This window comes from Amia ocellicauda, chromosome 14 (assembly GCF_036373705.1).
Source record: "Amia ocellicauda isolate fAmiCal2 chromosome 14, fAmiCal2.hap1, whole genome shotgun sequence".
In the NCBI taxonomy this organism is placed as follows: domain Eukaryota; kingdom Metazoa; phylum Chordata; class Actinopteri; order Amiiformes; family Amiidae; genus Amia; species Amia ocellicauda.
This window is the reverse complement of record NC_089863.1, coordinates 18,998,118-19,015,800: the sequence shown is the minus strand read 5'-3', so window position 1 is coordinate 19,015,800 and position 17,683 is coordinate 18,998,118.

The window sequence follows — 17,683 nt, the reverse complement described above, 5'->3', positions numbered from 1 at the left end:
ATAGCAAGAGGTAAAAAAACACGGAGAAGCAAACACAAAACAAGGCTCAGAATTGATTCTTGAAAGAAAGCAAGACTTCACGATGAATCTATGAAACAGAGGGGTTTAAGTACTGTGAAGGAGAGAGGGTTTGAATGAGGTGAATGAAAGATTGACCAATGATAGGAGAGGAGGCCAGTCCTGTGACCTGGAGGAGGTAGAGCCCAGCACTATGCCCACCCGATGCCCCTGAAGCACCCTGAGTGCTGCATACATGGCTGCCACACAGGGGTCTTTCTCTAGCGTTAGGATCTCACAGTCTTTCCTTCCATAAGTTTCAACCAAGTTATACCACTTTATTATCTGAGGTACTGAGGGATACCAACCATGTGTGTAGAACATTGCTCTGCAAAGGTGGGACAGCACTATCCTCAGCTCTGTTGTCCCAAACCTGGATTCTTTCAAAAGGTAATGGAAAAGTGTCTTGTAAGGTTTACCTGCATTTCCCTTGTCTTTTGTTTCTTCCTGAATCTCTTTTATGTCTTTCAGCACAGCACCAATAACACTCCTCAGCTGATCACACTCTGTCTCTTGCACTTCAGAAAGCAGGGAGTCCAGGCAGTGTGAGCTTTCCTTTTGTAGCTTCTCATCCAGTCCGCGGTAGAATTTGCTGCATTTGGATGTGGACTCCAGCAGAGTGTTCAGCGAGTTACCCTGACTGTCTGTCCAGGATGGAGGGAGATTGTGCCGTTGTATCAGCTCTAAGACACACAGTGCGTCATTGAAGTTCAACTTTTTCTGTCCCAAGCTCTCTATGCAATCAAGTGCATCCAGGGGTGTCCAGTTAGCTCTCAGTAGTGCCTGCAAAATAGGCAGCAAACAAGCAAAGGATTTGGTTTCTTCAGGCAGAGATTGACCTACCTGTTCCAGGATCAGCTCCAGACGCTTTTCCTTTGCACTAGATAGGCCTGCCTGCCACTCCAGGACTCTGAGGAGGAGTTCCAGGAATTGAAGAAGGAAGAGTTGCTCTGATGAAATCTCTCCCTGACTCCATTCCTTGGCGATAGCAATAGCCGTGTGTAAGTCAAGAACAAGGCCTGTGTGAAGTGCAGACACTGTACCTGTAGCTCCTCCTCCTCCCGGTCATCCTGAACTGTCACTGCATGCCCCACTGTCTCCACTGCCAGCTGCAGCTGGTCAGCAGTAAGCTCCAGAAAGTCATCATGGTCAGTATCCAGTGCCATCACACACAGCTCTGCAATCAGGACATGAGCATGAGTCAAAGTATCCATCTGGGGCAGTTCTTCAACCCAGTCCTCAAACAAGAGCTCCTGGAGAGAATGTGAGAGAGACAGGATCTGCTCGGGACAGAGTTTCCTGAGGTTTATGTTTTCTTCAGGGATGTTGAGAAATCCAAGGTCAGGGTATGTGTGGTCTGGGAAGCTGGACTGGCACTGGAATGTCTTTCTCTCCACTTTGGTTTCAAACCTCTCCTGCTCAGCTCTTATACTTTCTCTTCTCTTTTCATGCAAATCATTCTTAGTTTCTTCCAGTCTCTGCCTCACTTCCATCTTTCTCCTCTCCTGCTCCCGGCATCTCTCCTCCTCTTCCCTCTGTTATCTTCTCTCTTCTTCCCTCTTTCTCCTCTCCAGCTCCTGTCTTCGCTCCTCCTCTTCCCTCTGTCTTCTCTCCAGCTCCTGTCTTCTCTCCTCCTCTTCCCTCTGTCTTCTCTTTTCCCTCTTTCTCCTCTCCAGCTCCTGTCTTCTCTCCTCCTCCCATCTCCACTTACTCCTCTTCAACTCCTGTCTTCTTTCCTCCTCTTCCATCAGTCTCTTCTCCTGCTCCCAGCTTCTCTCATCCTCTTCCCTTTCTCCTCTCCAGCTCCTGTCTTCTCTCCTCCTCTTCCCTCTGTTTTCTTCTCTCCTCTTCCCTCATTCTCCTCTCCTGCTTTTTTCTCTCCTCCTCTTCCCTCTTTTGTTTTTCCTCATCTGCATCTTTCTGTCTATTGTAACATGACCTACATAAGTTAAATTGCGATTATATGAAGAGAAAATGTAAGATGGGGAAAGAAAACTGATAAAAGAAACCTGATAAAATCTAAGTCTATAAATTGTCCACATATTCTGCAAGTTATTATGTTTCCCATTTTGAGTAAGTTGATCCCTCCGTCTGGATGTATAATTATTGGAGAAAGGTTTTGCAATCTGGAAAACAAAACAAGCAATTAAATTAACTTTATACATTTGAGGACAAAATGTTCACTTGCTGCCTAATATATCCCACCCACTGACAGGTGCCATGATAAAGATCATCAGTGTTATTCACTTCACCTGTCAGTGCTCATAATGTTATGGCTGATCGGTGTATATATCCATTTCCATAAAATAATCTTTAGGGTAAATAAGTACAATTGATTCAAATGATTGCATGTTTTATATACTGTACTGTCTTACATAAATTGTTGATGTAATTTTGTTGTGTACTGAATAAATTACTTAATAAGACAAAGGCATATTATATTTGTCAGAAGGACTGCCATCACAAACAATGCCACTTCAAGTAAAGCGGGCATGTTTTTTCATCATACTGAGCACAGTTCCGTATACGTGGCTCAAACACTGTAATATTTATTTATGCTTAAGACCATGGTTAAATTAAAGGTGGACAGTGTCTGACACTTGCGATTTCTATGTAGCGGCTTAACACTACTGTGCTGGACGGGCTGCGGCTGCTGTGCTTATAGCGGCTCAAATCCCAAGCATGGAACTCCGGCTGCACTTGTGATTAAGTGATTTGTCTGGTACATGTTTCTAAGTAGTGTATTTTGTGGCAGTTTTGAACTTTGTTTAATGACAACACAACACAAAGAAATATTTAACTAAAGAGACGCCTTTTCAGAACGATTGGCATGAACAATATAGTTTCAGTTGCTATCCACTTCTGTGGTATTTTTTTTCCTGGCAACAACATGCCCCCAAAATACGGAAAAAAAATAAAAACTTAAATGTTTCTATTTCTGTGGTAAACATGATTTTGTGTTTGTTTTGTTTTCGTGTGGCAGCAATACGCTTCCATATTAAGGATATAGGATTATATAATTGAACTGCTCTCAGACGCTGAGAACAGAAAAATAAATTGCATTTGCTGTATTCTGCTACATTACAAAGAGTATTAAACTGTAGGTGAAACTTAGCTCGAAATCAAGGATTTTTCAAACATGGGTAACCACAATTCTATTAGACAAACGTATTATTATTATTATTATTATTATTATTATTATTATTATTATTATTATTATGTTAATGTTGTAGACGAAGAAGGAGAAGAATGAAAAGTAGGTGTACGCTTTATTTAGCTAGCTGGGTTCTCGGCACTTTTCCATCGAGATTTCCCCAAATTTAATCCCGAATTTAATTTCTAAGCGAGGTAAAGCTAGTTTTATTTTCGATATTCAACAGACATTGGAGTGCTGTCTCCAATAGCTTCTGAGAAACACAGCAGCGGATTCTTTCGAAATTGCTTGTGATTTGAAGGGGGACGTGAGGACTACACTTCACAACGAGCTCTAAGTGCGCGGCACCGGGTCAGCACCGGCCACACGGGGTTTGAGACGCTAGAGAGTTAGAGACGGGGGTGAAAGTGCCTATTGGCGAGTTTTAAAGCCTAATAGCTTTCCCCTCTTAGATGATAGGGACATAAAACCTACTTCTTTATGTGCAGGAAGACAACACACAACTTTCACATTCATTTTCACATTCAGCTATTCATTTTCACCCAAGTTGTAAAAAAAGGTACATCATTGCATTTTTCTTCTTTCTTTCTCTAATAACTGTTTTGTCTTTGTAGGTAGGGACGTGAAACCAACTTCATTGAGTGCAGAATGGCCATTTACAACTTTCACAACCATAAAATAGCATTTTAGGAACTAGCAATCGGTCTTCGTGTGTTCATTATTTCCACACAGTAAGTTGAATTTGTGCCCCTAGTGGGTGGCCTAATACTTAAAAACCCATAACCTAAACTGATAGTCACACCCTTCTTGTAGATATGGACAGAAATGTCTTTCTTTCACAAGTGCTAATGAAATAGAAAAAAAAATGCTTTCAGCACTAGGGACAGCGACAGACGGTGTCCCACGGTACGGCAAGCTTGGTTAAGGCAGCGGTGTGGGGGAGTGGTATGGTGTACAGATAGCTGGTGGCTTGATGCTCAGCTCTAATAATATTCTGTGCTGCTTTCACTACTCTTTGGATTGCATTTTAAACATGTCCTGGGCGGTGGTGATACCACACTGTGATGCATGCGGACAGGATAATCTAAATGATGCTGTGGTAGAAGTTTACAAGCATCTATATGCTCAATCCCTATCTCTGCAGGCACCTCAGAAATGGGAGGCACTGGTGTGCCTTTTTAATGATGGCTTCCATGTTGTGGGTCCAGTCAAAGTCATCATACATTGCATCCCCAGGACCCTGAAGCAGCTCACTCTCTACCTCCTCTGTGTTGCTGATGATGGGAGAGGCGCTCCTCTTGCCTGTCCTTAAATCAACAATCAGCTTGTTTGTCTTGTTTGTGTCTTGTTTGTGTTCAGGTCTGGAGGGTGTAAAGCTTTCATTTTTAACTAGGTTCTGTGGTGAGGCAGGTCTTCAAAAGATTCCAAACAGAAGCCAACTTCTTTGCAATAATACTTTACTGTAGGTGTTCAAATTGATTCAAACACTGAACAAATTAACTGACAAACCAATTTACTCACAGACTCCTTAACCAATAAATTAACATTGGTAAATTGAATACTGATGCATCAGGGAAGTCACAGATGAATTCAACTCTATATACAATGTATTAGGCTTATATAGGCATCCCACATATAGGCATCCCACATCTGGTTATGCCAGAGTTTGTACATTGTCCAATGACAACAATAAAACACATTCCAAGCCATGCAACTGAGAGCTCACTGTGTTTTTTTTCTACTCTAGTCAAAACCTTAAGAGCCTTATAAGCTTCATCATAGGATATAGAGAACAGAAATGTGAAACATAAAGTGAGAACAGAAATGTGGCTGCTCCAATTGTAATACTATTTTGTATACATGCATATATATATATATATATATATATATATATATATATATATATATATATATATATATATATATATATAAGGTTACATATACATACTGTCATTGTGACTAAATTGTTGATTTATTACATTCTTCATATTGTATAAGAAACATGGAGCAAACATTAACTTAATTAATCTAAATAAACTGTAATAAGCCTCTTCACAGGCTCAGGTTGTTGTACTGACATCTGAGATCTGACACCTCCCTTCTGTAGGCTTATGTCCAATCTTTGGAGGGAATCAGACCAACCACAGAAGTTTCATCTACCAACCTGATGATGTGGTTGCTACTCTGTTTGTCTGTACAGTCACAGGTGTACAGTGAGTGCAGCCAAGAGCTCAGGTAGTGACCTTGTGTAACACTTGCTGTGGTGGAATATATTGATGAGGTGAATCACCTAAGGTGAAGCACTTGTGGAAGAAAGAAAGTTTCTCCATATCTACAAGAAGGGTGTGACTATCAGTTTAGGTTATGGGTTTTTAAGTATTAGGCAACCAGCTAATTGGAGAGAGTGACCAGTTCAGACACACAGTGGTACTTGCAAAGTCTCTGTGAGGCATAGTCAAAGGAGAGAATTTATAGTGACTAGAGAACTTATGTTTTATATATCGAAACACTAGGTTCACAATGAAATAGTAAACATGTTGTAACCCACCAGTGATGTACTTCTCCCCTTGGCTTAATCAGTGACCAGACCACCCACTAGGGGCACAAAGTCAACTTACTGTGTGACGAACTAAGGAAATAACGAACACACAAAGACCGATTCCTAGTTCCTAAAAGGCTATTTTATGGTTGTGAAAGTTGTAAATGGCCATTCTGCACTCAATGAAAGTGGTTTGAAGTCCCTACCTACAAAGACAAAAAAGTTATTCGAAAAAGAAAGGGGAAAAAATGCAATGTTGTGCCCTTTTCGACCACTAGGGTTAAAATAAATGGTTGTGAAAGTTGTAAATGGCCATTCTGCACTCAATGAAGTTGGTTTCACGTCCCTACCTACAAAGACAAAACAGTTATTAGAGAAAGAAAGAAGAAAAATGCAATGATGTACCTTTTTTTACAACTTGGGTGAAAATGAATAGCTGAATGTGAAAATGAATGTGAAAGTTGTGTGGTGTCTTCCTGCACATAAAGAAGTTGGTTTTATGTCCCTATCATCTAAGAGGGGAAAGCTATTAGGCTTTAAAACTCGCCAATAGGCACTTTCACCCCCGTCTCTAACTCTCTAGCGTCTCAAACCCCGTGTGGCCGGGTTTGTGGAGGAAAGGACTATGGCTGTGCAATGTAGTTCTCATTTCCCTTCAGATCACCACCAGTGTCGAGAGAACCCGCTGTGTTTCTGGGAAGCTATTGGAGACAGCAGTCTGTTGAATATCGGAAGTAAAACTAGCTTTACCTCGGTCCAATAGCGTCTCCTGACACAGAACATACAAGTATATATGAACACTACTTACAACTATAATTGAGAATGATTTTCTTCAGTAGTTTAAAACATTTCGCGTGAGGTATACATTTAAACGTCAGGTCTGTCCCTCTCCCTCTGAGCCACTCAATTGTGCTGCACGGCGGAGACAGGGAGTCGCGCTATTGTCTGAATATTCGTGTTTTAGTTCGGGTTCTTGTGCGCAGATTTTCGCAGTTCTGCGCAGAACTGCAGAATCCTCCGCTTTCATTGGCGGAGCCGCGCAGAACTGCGAAAATCTGCACTTCATGAACGACATGACAATGTTATGATGACTGTGTGCGTTATTGCTAGGGACATTTTCAAAGAAAATCTGCAAAACCATCCTATCGAGTTTCAATTTTACAATAAAAGTTAACAAATCACGATATATATAATACATAGTTTTAGTTGTTCATTTCCTTATGAAAGTATGTGTTTGTGGTTTAAATAATAAAGAAAAATGTACAAGAAGTTCCTTTAAAACAAAACAAAAAATTATTTAAACAAAACCTTTGAGAAGAGTTTAATTCAACATTAGGTTGCTTAATGAGGTGTGGCCGATGCGAAATTAAAGTAACAATATCAGTATAAATAAATGCAAATATTAATCCTTTAGCCCTCTATATGTGACACATGTTCCATATATGTAATAAATGTTCCTTATATGTAACAAAGATTCCACATTTTATTTTATAAAGGTGCCCTTGCATCCATCTATCCATCAATTTTTTGCATATAATTTATTTCCATAGGGTATGACTCACAAAATAATTAATGAAAACCAGAGTGCAAACATTTTTGGAATTCAGTAGTTAAGTTTAAATGAATTACCTCTCAATGGCCTCAACCTCTCTCAGTTCTCAGTCTGAATCTTCCTCCAAGATACAGCTTCTGTGTTAGCACTGAAGTTCATCATGCAGTATTCATGAAATGGAAAACTGGTGTCAGTATTTATAGGTACCACATATACACAATTTTTTTGTTTCACTTTCACCATGACACCAATACAATGTCAACCAATAGAAATTACTATTTAGCATGTATAAAAAGTGGTTTGGTTGTTTTTGGACTGAATATAGGTTATTGTGTAAAATTATAGCTATTTCATTAGAAAGCCAAAACTCTGAATAAAACCTTGTTGATCTGAAAACATAATTGTATTATGTTAAAATAAAATGTCAATTATTGTTTCTCTATTACACAAATGAGTAGTAGTAGTAGTAGTAGTAGTAGTAGTAGTAGTAGTAGTAGTAGTTAAAAGAACATAAACAAATCAAATATTCAAATCATACACAAAAAACATATCTATTTCAAACATTTAATTGGTTCTGCAACCCATCTAACCTTCTCTGAAAGAAGGGCAAGTGTGCCACACTGCAATATATATTCTCACCACACGAGGACACTAAAACCTAACAAAATATAAATAACTTACTAAGGATGAATAGAAAGTTCAGCATGCAGCTCAGCGCAGTTTTGATTTTTACAGTATTACATTACACTATTTAATGACCTTACGATTACAAACACATCTTAGGCTCTGGCAGCGATGTTATGATAACTGTGAGCTCAGTGTCATGCTGCTATCTCTGCCAGGCCAGTAACATACTCTGGTCATACAGCCAGATAATTGCTGCCATCATTTCCTGCCTTCATCTCCTGTATTTTGTGCCATCGCCCCTGTTCTTGTTGTCCAGAGCGCGAAACACTACATGGTCAAAAGTATGTGGACACCCCTTCTAATGAGTGTTAGATTCGGCTATTTCAGCCACACCCATTGCTGGCAGGTGTATAAATCAAGCATGCAGCCTTGCAATCTCCTTAAACAAACATTGGCAGTAGAATGGGCCATACTGAAGAGCTCAGTGATTTTCAACATGGCACCATCAAAGGATGCCACCTTTCCAACATGTCAGTTCGTCAAATTTCTGCCCTATTAGAGCTACCCCAGTCCACTGGGGCAGTAGTGTGGAATAGTGGTTAGGGCTCTGGACTCTGGAGCTGAGAGAGTTGTGTGTTTAATTCCAGGTGGGAGACCCTTCAGTAAGGTACTGTAACCTAGATTGTTCCAGTAAGTGTATAAATGGGTAAAATGTGATATAACAATTATAAGTCTGCTAAGAAATCAAATATTAATAATGTGCTAGAAATGTCTAGGAGCAACAACAGTCTATGCAAATTGGAAGGCCACACAAGCTCATAAAATAGGATTGCTGAGTGCTGAAGAGTGTAGTATGTAAAACCATCTCTCCTTGGTTACAACAATCTGAACTGCCTCTGGAAGCAACGTCAGCACAATAACTGTGGGTTTCCATGGCTGAGCAGCATGACAATGACCCCGTGCATACAGAAATGGATTGTCCAGATCTTGGAATAACTGGATTGGCCTGCACAGAGCCCTGACCTCAACCTCATCAAATACCTTTGGCATGAAGTGTAATGCCAGCTGTGAGTGTCTGACCTCACTAATGCTCTTGTAGCTGAATGGAAGAAAATCCCTGCAGCAATGATCCAATGTTGGGGTAAAATTGCTTTCCAGTAAGATACTAGTTAAAACTTGCTCTTATAAGGGTTTCCTTGTTCTTATTTGGATTTCTCTGCTCAGACTTATCTGTGTGGCAGATAGAGATCATTTATACTGCTGTGGACATTCTTTAGTTAACGAACCAAAATTATATAACATCAGTATAGTGTGTGCTGTGTCCTTGGTACCAGCGCTTCCATGTCTGGATGAAATATTGTTTCCCCAATTATAAAGAATACCTCATGAATTATTGCTTCCCATGTCTCGGAACTGCCCCGGGATATATGCCAAGAAAATATCATCCAGGTTCGGGATGGCCCCGAACCTCCTTTGAAATATTGCTTGTAGAAACTTTCAATAAACAAAGATAAACGAACAGACATTGTGTCAGTGACTTTACTTCCTGGGCCTGTCTCCTGCTGAGAGTCTACACTGTTACTGGAAGCGCTAACTGGGGTGCCTGATTCACTGGGACCCGAAGGGTTGCTTCAACTGAAGGATTGTACCTTAACCTCCAACATCTAGTAGAAATCCTTCCCAGAAGAGATGAGGCTCTTATAGCAGTAAAGAGGGGACCAACTCCATATTAATGCCCAGGATTTTTTAATGATATGTTCAAGGAGCAGGTGTCCACATACTTTTGGCCATGTAGTGAACCTGTTCTCCACAAACTCCCGGATGGTCTTGCCATTGAGATGGTCAGCGAGGGTGAAGAGGAGCATGGTGTGTCGCGCAGCCCCTCTCCAAAAATCTCCCACATTCCAGCATCCTCCTCTCCTAAGCCCAGCTGGCTCACCAAAAAGCATAGGATCCCAGCACAAACAGGTTATTATACAGTGAGGGAAAAAAGTATTTGATCCCCTGCTGATTTTGTATGTTTGCCCACTGACAAAGAAATGATCAGTCTATAATTTTAATGGTAGGTGTATTTTAACAGTGAGAGACAGAATAACAACAACAAAATCCAGAAAAACGCATTTCAAAAAAATTATAAATTGATTTGCATGTTAATGAGGGAAATAAGTATAAGCCCATTCCAGCCTTGTGTAGGTCTACAATCTTGTCCCTGACATCCTTGGACAGCTCTTTGGTCTTGGCCATGGTGGAGAGTTTGGAATCTGATTGATTGATTGCTTCTGTGGACAGGTGTCTTTTATACAGGTAACGAGCTGAGATTAGGAGCACTCCCTTTAAGAGAGTGCTCCTAATCTCAGCTCGTTACCTGTATAAAAGACACCTGGGAGCCAGAAATCTTACTGATTGATAGGGGATCAAATACTTATTTCACTCATTAACATGCAAATCAATGTATAACTATTTTGAAATGTGTTTTTCTGGATTTTTTTGTTGTTATTCTGTCTCTCACTGTTAAAATACACCTACCATTAAAATTATAGACTGATCATTTCTTTGTCAGTGGGCAAACGTTCAAAATCAGCAGGGGATCAAATACTTTTTTCCCTCACTGTAGATCCCCGTAGAACTTGTTTTAATACATGTACCAATATAACCTATAGCTACACAATGTAGGTATGTGATTATATTGTTGAAAAGTGTCCCAGTTTCATTTTTGAAAGCGCTCGAGCACTCTTTCTCGAGACCATATTGAGAATAGGTGTCACCTCAGATGACAGTGACAATAGCTAATTGTTTAATTCATAATGTAGTGAACGTATTTAATTTAAATGTGTAGCTAATTTGACAGAAGTGAAAAACAGAATAGTGCTCACATTTTCTTTCATACTATATTTTTTACATTTAATTTCATGAAGATAATGAATGGCAAAAGACAATGACAAATAAACATAATTTGGGTAACTTAACTAGAATGGCAACCTGAAATCTTGTCCGCTAAATTACACACACTTTTGAAAAGGTCCATAAAAATACAAAAAACAAAGATTGTGTGTATTTGTTGTAGCTGTGTGAATTATTTTATGATTAAACAATATATACCAGCTTTCTTAAAGTGTTTTTTTTAACAAAAATAAAAAAATACCACAATCTACCGCAATATGAGGAAGGGTCAATTACAAAGAATACAAACATGAATTACTACAGATCATGTAAGCCACTGTCTTTTATGAACATATTCATATTTTCAATACAACCTTCAGATGAATACATATAGTGACACCATTGTAGAATTTATTGTAGTAGTTCAACAGTCTGAATGATCAGTTACATAGAAAAGCATTTTAAAAGCACCTGGAATGTTTTAGCTTTTACTTCGCATAAGTGTGAAGCAAACGGTTTGTTTGTATACTCAGGTCAACCTCACAATCAATCAATTTTGATTTGTTATAGCGCCCTTAGCGAGGTTGCCACAGAGTGCTTCCAGAATAAAAAAACAAGACACCAGTTATTTAAAACAAAATTCCCCAAATAAAATAAAGCATTTGGCACAGAGGAGAGAAAATCAAAAATTCCTGTGGAATGATAGATGGTTCTAGGAGAAAATCAATCTCTGGGGGTCCTCTGCGTAAGGCCTAGGCCTCATGGTTGCCTCCCCTTGAGACAATGTAAACATAAACAGGGAGGACGTGCCTCATCTGTGGCTTGTCATCCAATGCGGAGAGAACAAAATAGATGAGTTAGAGATGTGTGCCAGAGGGCTTTACCGCCTGTATTGTCTTTACACATTTTAGGGACTACCAGGTAGTGTTTGATCAGGTGTATACAGGGCTATGAGCTCGCCATGGTGTAGAGGGGCTAACCCATGTGTGTCTAAAAGAACAATAATAGGTAGTCACCTATGTCAGAGGACAGAAGAGCATCACTCACTATTTTGGTTAAGGCCGTTTCAGTACCGAGCCCAGGTCGAACCCCCAGAATTACCTGTGCTTACGTTTCAGGACCCTGAAACGGTTTCATTTGATTGTATTCTTTCGCTTAACAAATTCCTCTGGCTGATTATGATGGTGCACTTTGTCATCAAATGGAATCGTCAGAATTGTAAATGTCGTGGCATTGATCGCTTACAGTTCATTTACAGTGCAGTTACTCATGTGTCACACTTCAGATTTCAAATTTTAATAAACATATACCCTTTACAGGTATAGTGTGCTGCTTACGGGCAATTATCATGTAGATTATACGCTGATTGTACAGCTCCGCATGTTACCTTTCATGTCACTGTAATTGTGCAGCTGCTGAAAGAGGTGGTTTGGCATTCAGCCCAGACTCTGGACTGCAGCTGTGCGGTTGTGATATCAGACCTTGCCTGAGAGAAGTCTGCAACGAGTGAAAACTCCATATATGCCATTAAAATAGGAACCTCTGTCTCCACTTACATGCAACACCTTAAGTATTCAATATGTGTTAGACCTACGGGTCACTTCAGGGGGAAATTGAGAGGTAACTGAACTTGTTTTATTCCACTGGCTACTGAACATCATAAGTTGATGAGACTTCTCCAGAAAACCACTTCAGTCACAATGTGTTTCCCTTTGGTCTTGCTGGGTTTCAGGTGCAATTGTAAAAGCTCAGACACGGCCCATGTCGTGTCGTTCCTGGTCTTTGGTTTGGTTCACACTTTCCTCTAACACAGTATTTTTTTAAATCACTTTAACCTGTATGTTAAACATATTATTTTCTCAATTATTAGTCTATATATATAGATACATGTGTGTGTGTGTGTTACAAATGTTATTATTAGTATGTAATAGAAAGTTGCTCCTGCTATGAAATGATACTGTGATTGAGTAGATGTTTGTAACAGATTTTGATCTGATCAAGTCCAGTCTTATTGTATTTTTTCGTTGATACAGAATGAGATTATGGTCGTCAACTTCCTGTGCGGTCCTGGACACAGAGGTGCAGCTCGGGTCAGTGGAGACACGTGACACTGTGCCATCACAATGCAGAGAGCGGCTCTAAATGGCACTGTGCGGGAGGGGGAGGGTCAGACTGTCACTCTCAAACACGTTAAATCATGACCTCACTTACTATACTTACCTGTGTAAATTGGAAGTTGTAAAATGTATTATATTTTCAATTGCTCTGTTTAATGTAAATTTGAATTTGTAATGTTTGATGCCTTGTACTGAACTGTAGTCTTGGACTATGTATTTACTTATGTTGTAAGTCGCCCTGGCTAAGGGCGTCTGCCAAGAAATAATAATAATAATAATCATCTAAAGTGATTCTCCGATATACAAACCCTGTATACATTCCTGAGCTGGTTATCTGTGTATTTCCTCCAGGGAACCAAAATCAATATCTCTTCCTTCTCATGCGAACAGGGAAAGGTAATGTAAAGCAAAATACACTAGTCATAAAAGCAGCTTGGCCAGTGCAGTGAAGCTGGAACTGAGTGACATTTTGCATTTCAGAGAAAAGGGAGAAGGTGCATTGCGAAGAGATGTCAATTGTAACCCAATAAAATACAGAACTCCCTATAAGTGAAAATAAACCTTGTTGAATCATCTTCTTCCTCCCAACCTCATATACACCATGCTACTTCAACAGTCAAAGAATGCCAAGCTATTTTAGTTTGCTCTTTAGTTGGACAGCTTGCCACTTGACTGCTATTCCTTGTAGAATACCTTTGTCATTGCAAAACTATACAACGAAATTTAGCACAAAACAAACATTAAAGACGGTTTCAAGGAGAGCAAAGCCACTGCATACATGCGCACCGCCATGCCAAGTCATTACATTAGAAATAGGCGGACATGTTTAATGAATCAGGCCTAAGCTTCCCTGCTAATTAAGTTTACCTGTGGACATGTCCTGGGAAAACAGGAGTACCTACTTCCATACTGCAGCCATCCCAACTGGTTTGCATTCAGTCTACATGCATCCCCACTAAGCCAGAAGTTGCTTTTCACGTATTTTAATCAAGCCCACCCAGTGTCATAAATACCTGATTGATTTTCATGCAAACTTACTTTACGATAAATCTATATACTCACCTAAAGGATTATTAGGAACACCATACTAATACTGTGTTTGACCCCCTTTCGCCTTCAGAACTGCCTTAATTCTACGTGGCATTGATTCAACAAGGTGCTGAAAGCATTCTTTAGAAATGTTGGCCCATATTGATAGGATAGCATCTTGCAGTTGATGGAGATTTGTGGGATGCACATCCAGGGCACGAAGCTCCCGTTCCACCACATCCCAAAGATGCTCTATTGGGTTGAGATCTGGTGACTGTGGGGGCCAGTTTAGTACAGTGAACTCATTGTCATGTTCAAGAAACCAATTTGAAATGATTCGACCTTTGTGACATGGTGCATTATCCTGCTGGAAGTAGCCATCAGAGGATGGGTACATGGTGGTCATAAAGGGATGGACATGGTCAGAAACAATGCTCAGGTAGGCCGTGGCATTTAAACGATGCCCAATTGGCACTAAGGGGCCTAAAGTGTGCCAAGAAAACATCCCCCACACCATTACACCACCACCACCAGCCTGCACAATGGTAACAAGGCATGATGGATCCATGTTCTCATTCTGTTTACGCCAAATTCTGACTCTACCATCTGAATGTCTCAACAGAAATCGAGACTCATCAGACCAGGCAACATTTTTCCAGTCTTCAACTGTCCAATTTTGGTGAGCTTGTGCAAATTGTAGCCTCTTTTTCCTATTTGTAGTGGAGATGAGTGGTACCCGGTGGGGTCTTCTGCTGTTGTAGCCCATCCGCCTCAAGGTTGTACGTGTTGTGGCTTCACAAATGCTTTGCTGCATACCTCGGTTGTAACGAGTGGTTATTTCAGTCAAAGTTGCTCTTCTATCAGCTTGAGTCAGTCGGCCCATTCTCATCTGACCTCTAGCATCAACAAGGCATTTTCGCCCACAGGACTGCCGCATACTGGATGTTTTTCCCTTTTCACACCATTCTTTGTAAACCCTAGAAATGGTTGTGCGTGAAAATCCCAGTAACTGAGCAGATTGTGAAATACTCAGACCGGCCCGTCTGGCACCAACAACCATGCCACGCTCAAAATTGCTTAAATCACCTTTCTTTCCCATTCAGACATTCAGTTTGGAGTTGAGGCGATTGTCTTGACCAGGACCACACCCCTAAATGCATTGAAGCAACTGCCATGTGATTGGTTGGTTAGATAATTGCATTCATGAGAAATTGAACAGGTATTCCTAATAATCCTTTAGGTGAGTGTAGTCTCCAGTTTATAAGATACAGTGGGTTTTCCCGTACCCTGTAAAAGTATCTTTTCCCAGTTTCAAAGCAGTTTAATTGGATATCATGTAGCTGCATTAAGTCAGAGACCTAGATCAATATTTTGAGAAATTACAGTGGGCAACATGGACCGGTGTTACTTCCTATGCTGAATCAGTGTTCAGCAAAGTTAGATACATTTGTATTGTTTAAGGAACACGGTTTAAGCTAATCACAATTTCAAATGAAGGGTGCAAATTATACAAGACTGTACCGTTACACCCAACAGTTTAGTAGTAATGGTAATAAAAATGAAACCCTCAGCGGTAGGGTTGCTTTGCAGACACCCCATTTTATAAATTTAACATTTCAAATTACTACCGTTTTATTAGGATAAGTATTTTACATTTCAGTAAATAAATATTCAAAATTAAAATAAATTTAAATCAATTCTTAAAATCACTTAATTGTTTTTTTTTTTTTTTTTAATCTTACAGTGATTAACTTAAACAAAATACATACTCGAATAAACCTGTGCAATAAATCAAATAAACTTGTGATTAAGGGCAATACTGCCAAATAAAACCATTAAACAAAAACAATATGGTCAAATACATTTAAATTAACTGAAAATGCATCAGATAAATCATAACAAATAAAACCATAAAATAAACAAAACCGGTGCATTTAAAAATCAACTAATTCTTTAAAAACAATTAAAATTCATTCTTCAAATCATTTTTAAAAACAATCTTTTCATTAAAAGATCTTGGACATGGGCTCCAGCAGGGGGAGATAGCCGTCCCCGGAGGTGGGTCCCATCACGGGATCCTGAGCTCCCCGATATCTTGTATCAAATTAATAAATAGGCAGAAACAAGAACAATGAATTCAATCAAGGAGCAACAAATAATTACTCAACACAACAGCAGCACCTTTAACACCACCCCCACCCATTATACACTCAAGGGGTTAGTCTTGGAGGTCTATGACATGGGTGGCTGAGGAGGTGTAGGCTCTTATCCACTCTTCTCTTCATTTTCTTAGACTCCTCCTCAGTCCCAGAGGCCCAATATTAAAGTCCGTGGGAGTGACCCTGTCAGAGCACAGAGGGGAAAACAACCCCAAATCCAGAGCTCAGTGGACTGGAGCAAACAGCAAAGGGAAAGGCCACCAACTCCGGGTTTCACACAGGACTGGGACCCAACCCTTCTGGAGCAGAACTGAGCTCTACTGGAAAACAGCATGAATCCAGTCAGAAACCCAGACTGAGCCCAGTGATGGACTGAAGAAGGTTACAGGGGGCACCAATCAACCCCAATCCCAGTTGCCAACCAATAAATAAAAAAACTACTGAACAATACATCCACAGCCCCTTCAATCCCCCTCCCCCATTCCACACTCAAATGCATCTTCTAGTTAGTCTTGCAGGTCTAAGACACGGGTGACCGAGGGGGAGAGTAGGCTATTATCCTCTTTTAAAGTCAGTGGGTGAGACACTGTGCTCAGTGGACTGGAGACTGACCAAAGGGCAAAGCCACCGATCCCCAGCTTCAAACGGGACTGGGACCAAATCCAGCTGGAGCAGAACTGGACTGTACCAGAATACAGTGTAACCCCAGTGTGGCGTCTGCTCAGATTAAGACGGAAGACACTGGGCCCAGGTGGCATTCTGACTCCAGTTCAGTGATGTCAGACTAGAGAAGATTACAGGAGGCAGCAGTAAACTGGGAGCACGGCTTCCTGTAAGTGGACAGTGTGGCCCAGAGTCTACTGCCCTGAGGATGGGGTGCAGTTGAGGGGGTGATGGTGAAGTGTGGTGAGAAATGAACTTCACCAGTATACTACAGTAGTCTATAGGACTGGACAATACACTGTAGTAAATGCAATCCAGTGCACAATGTTCCAGTCCAGCACAGCCTGCAGTGTAGTCCAGAAGACGACCAGCTCAGGAGCCGATGGTGCATTAGAGGAAGAGAAGCTGCTCAGTACCGGCATCTTATCCTCATCCAGCTGCCCACAGTGACACGGACACCTAGCAGCCACAATCAGTCACTGCAAACCCATGTCCCCAAACCGCAGAGCAGCTCTGGTTGACGGAGGTTCCTTTCCGCATCTCTTTAAGTTTAGTTTTCCTGGGCTGCTGCTCCTCATTAGTCCCGGAGGCCTGATATTAAAGGCTTAGTCTGTGGAAGGGACACCGGCATAGTACAGAGGAACCATGAAATCCAAGGCGCCGACACAGGCTGCAGAATCTCATGGTGGCGGGACAAGAGTGCAGCTGCGGGCAGAGAGAGAGAGAGAGAGAGAGAGAGAGAGAGAGAGAGAGAGACTGTTACCCGCCCTTTTCACCACATACAGACCTTGAATCACAGTAACAAACTAGAGCTTTGTGCAAAGGTTTTCAACTTCGCTTTAGTTTGTTCAAATACACCAGCAGAAGTGCGAGTTAAACATGCGCTTATACTAGAATACCATTTTA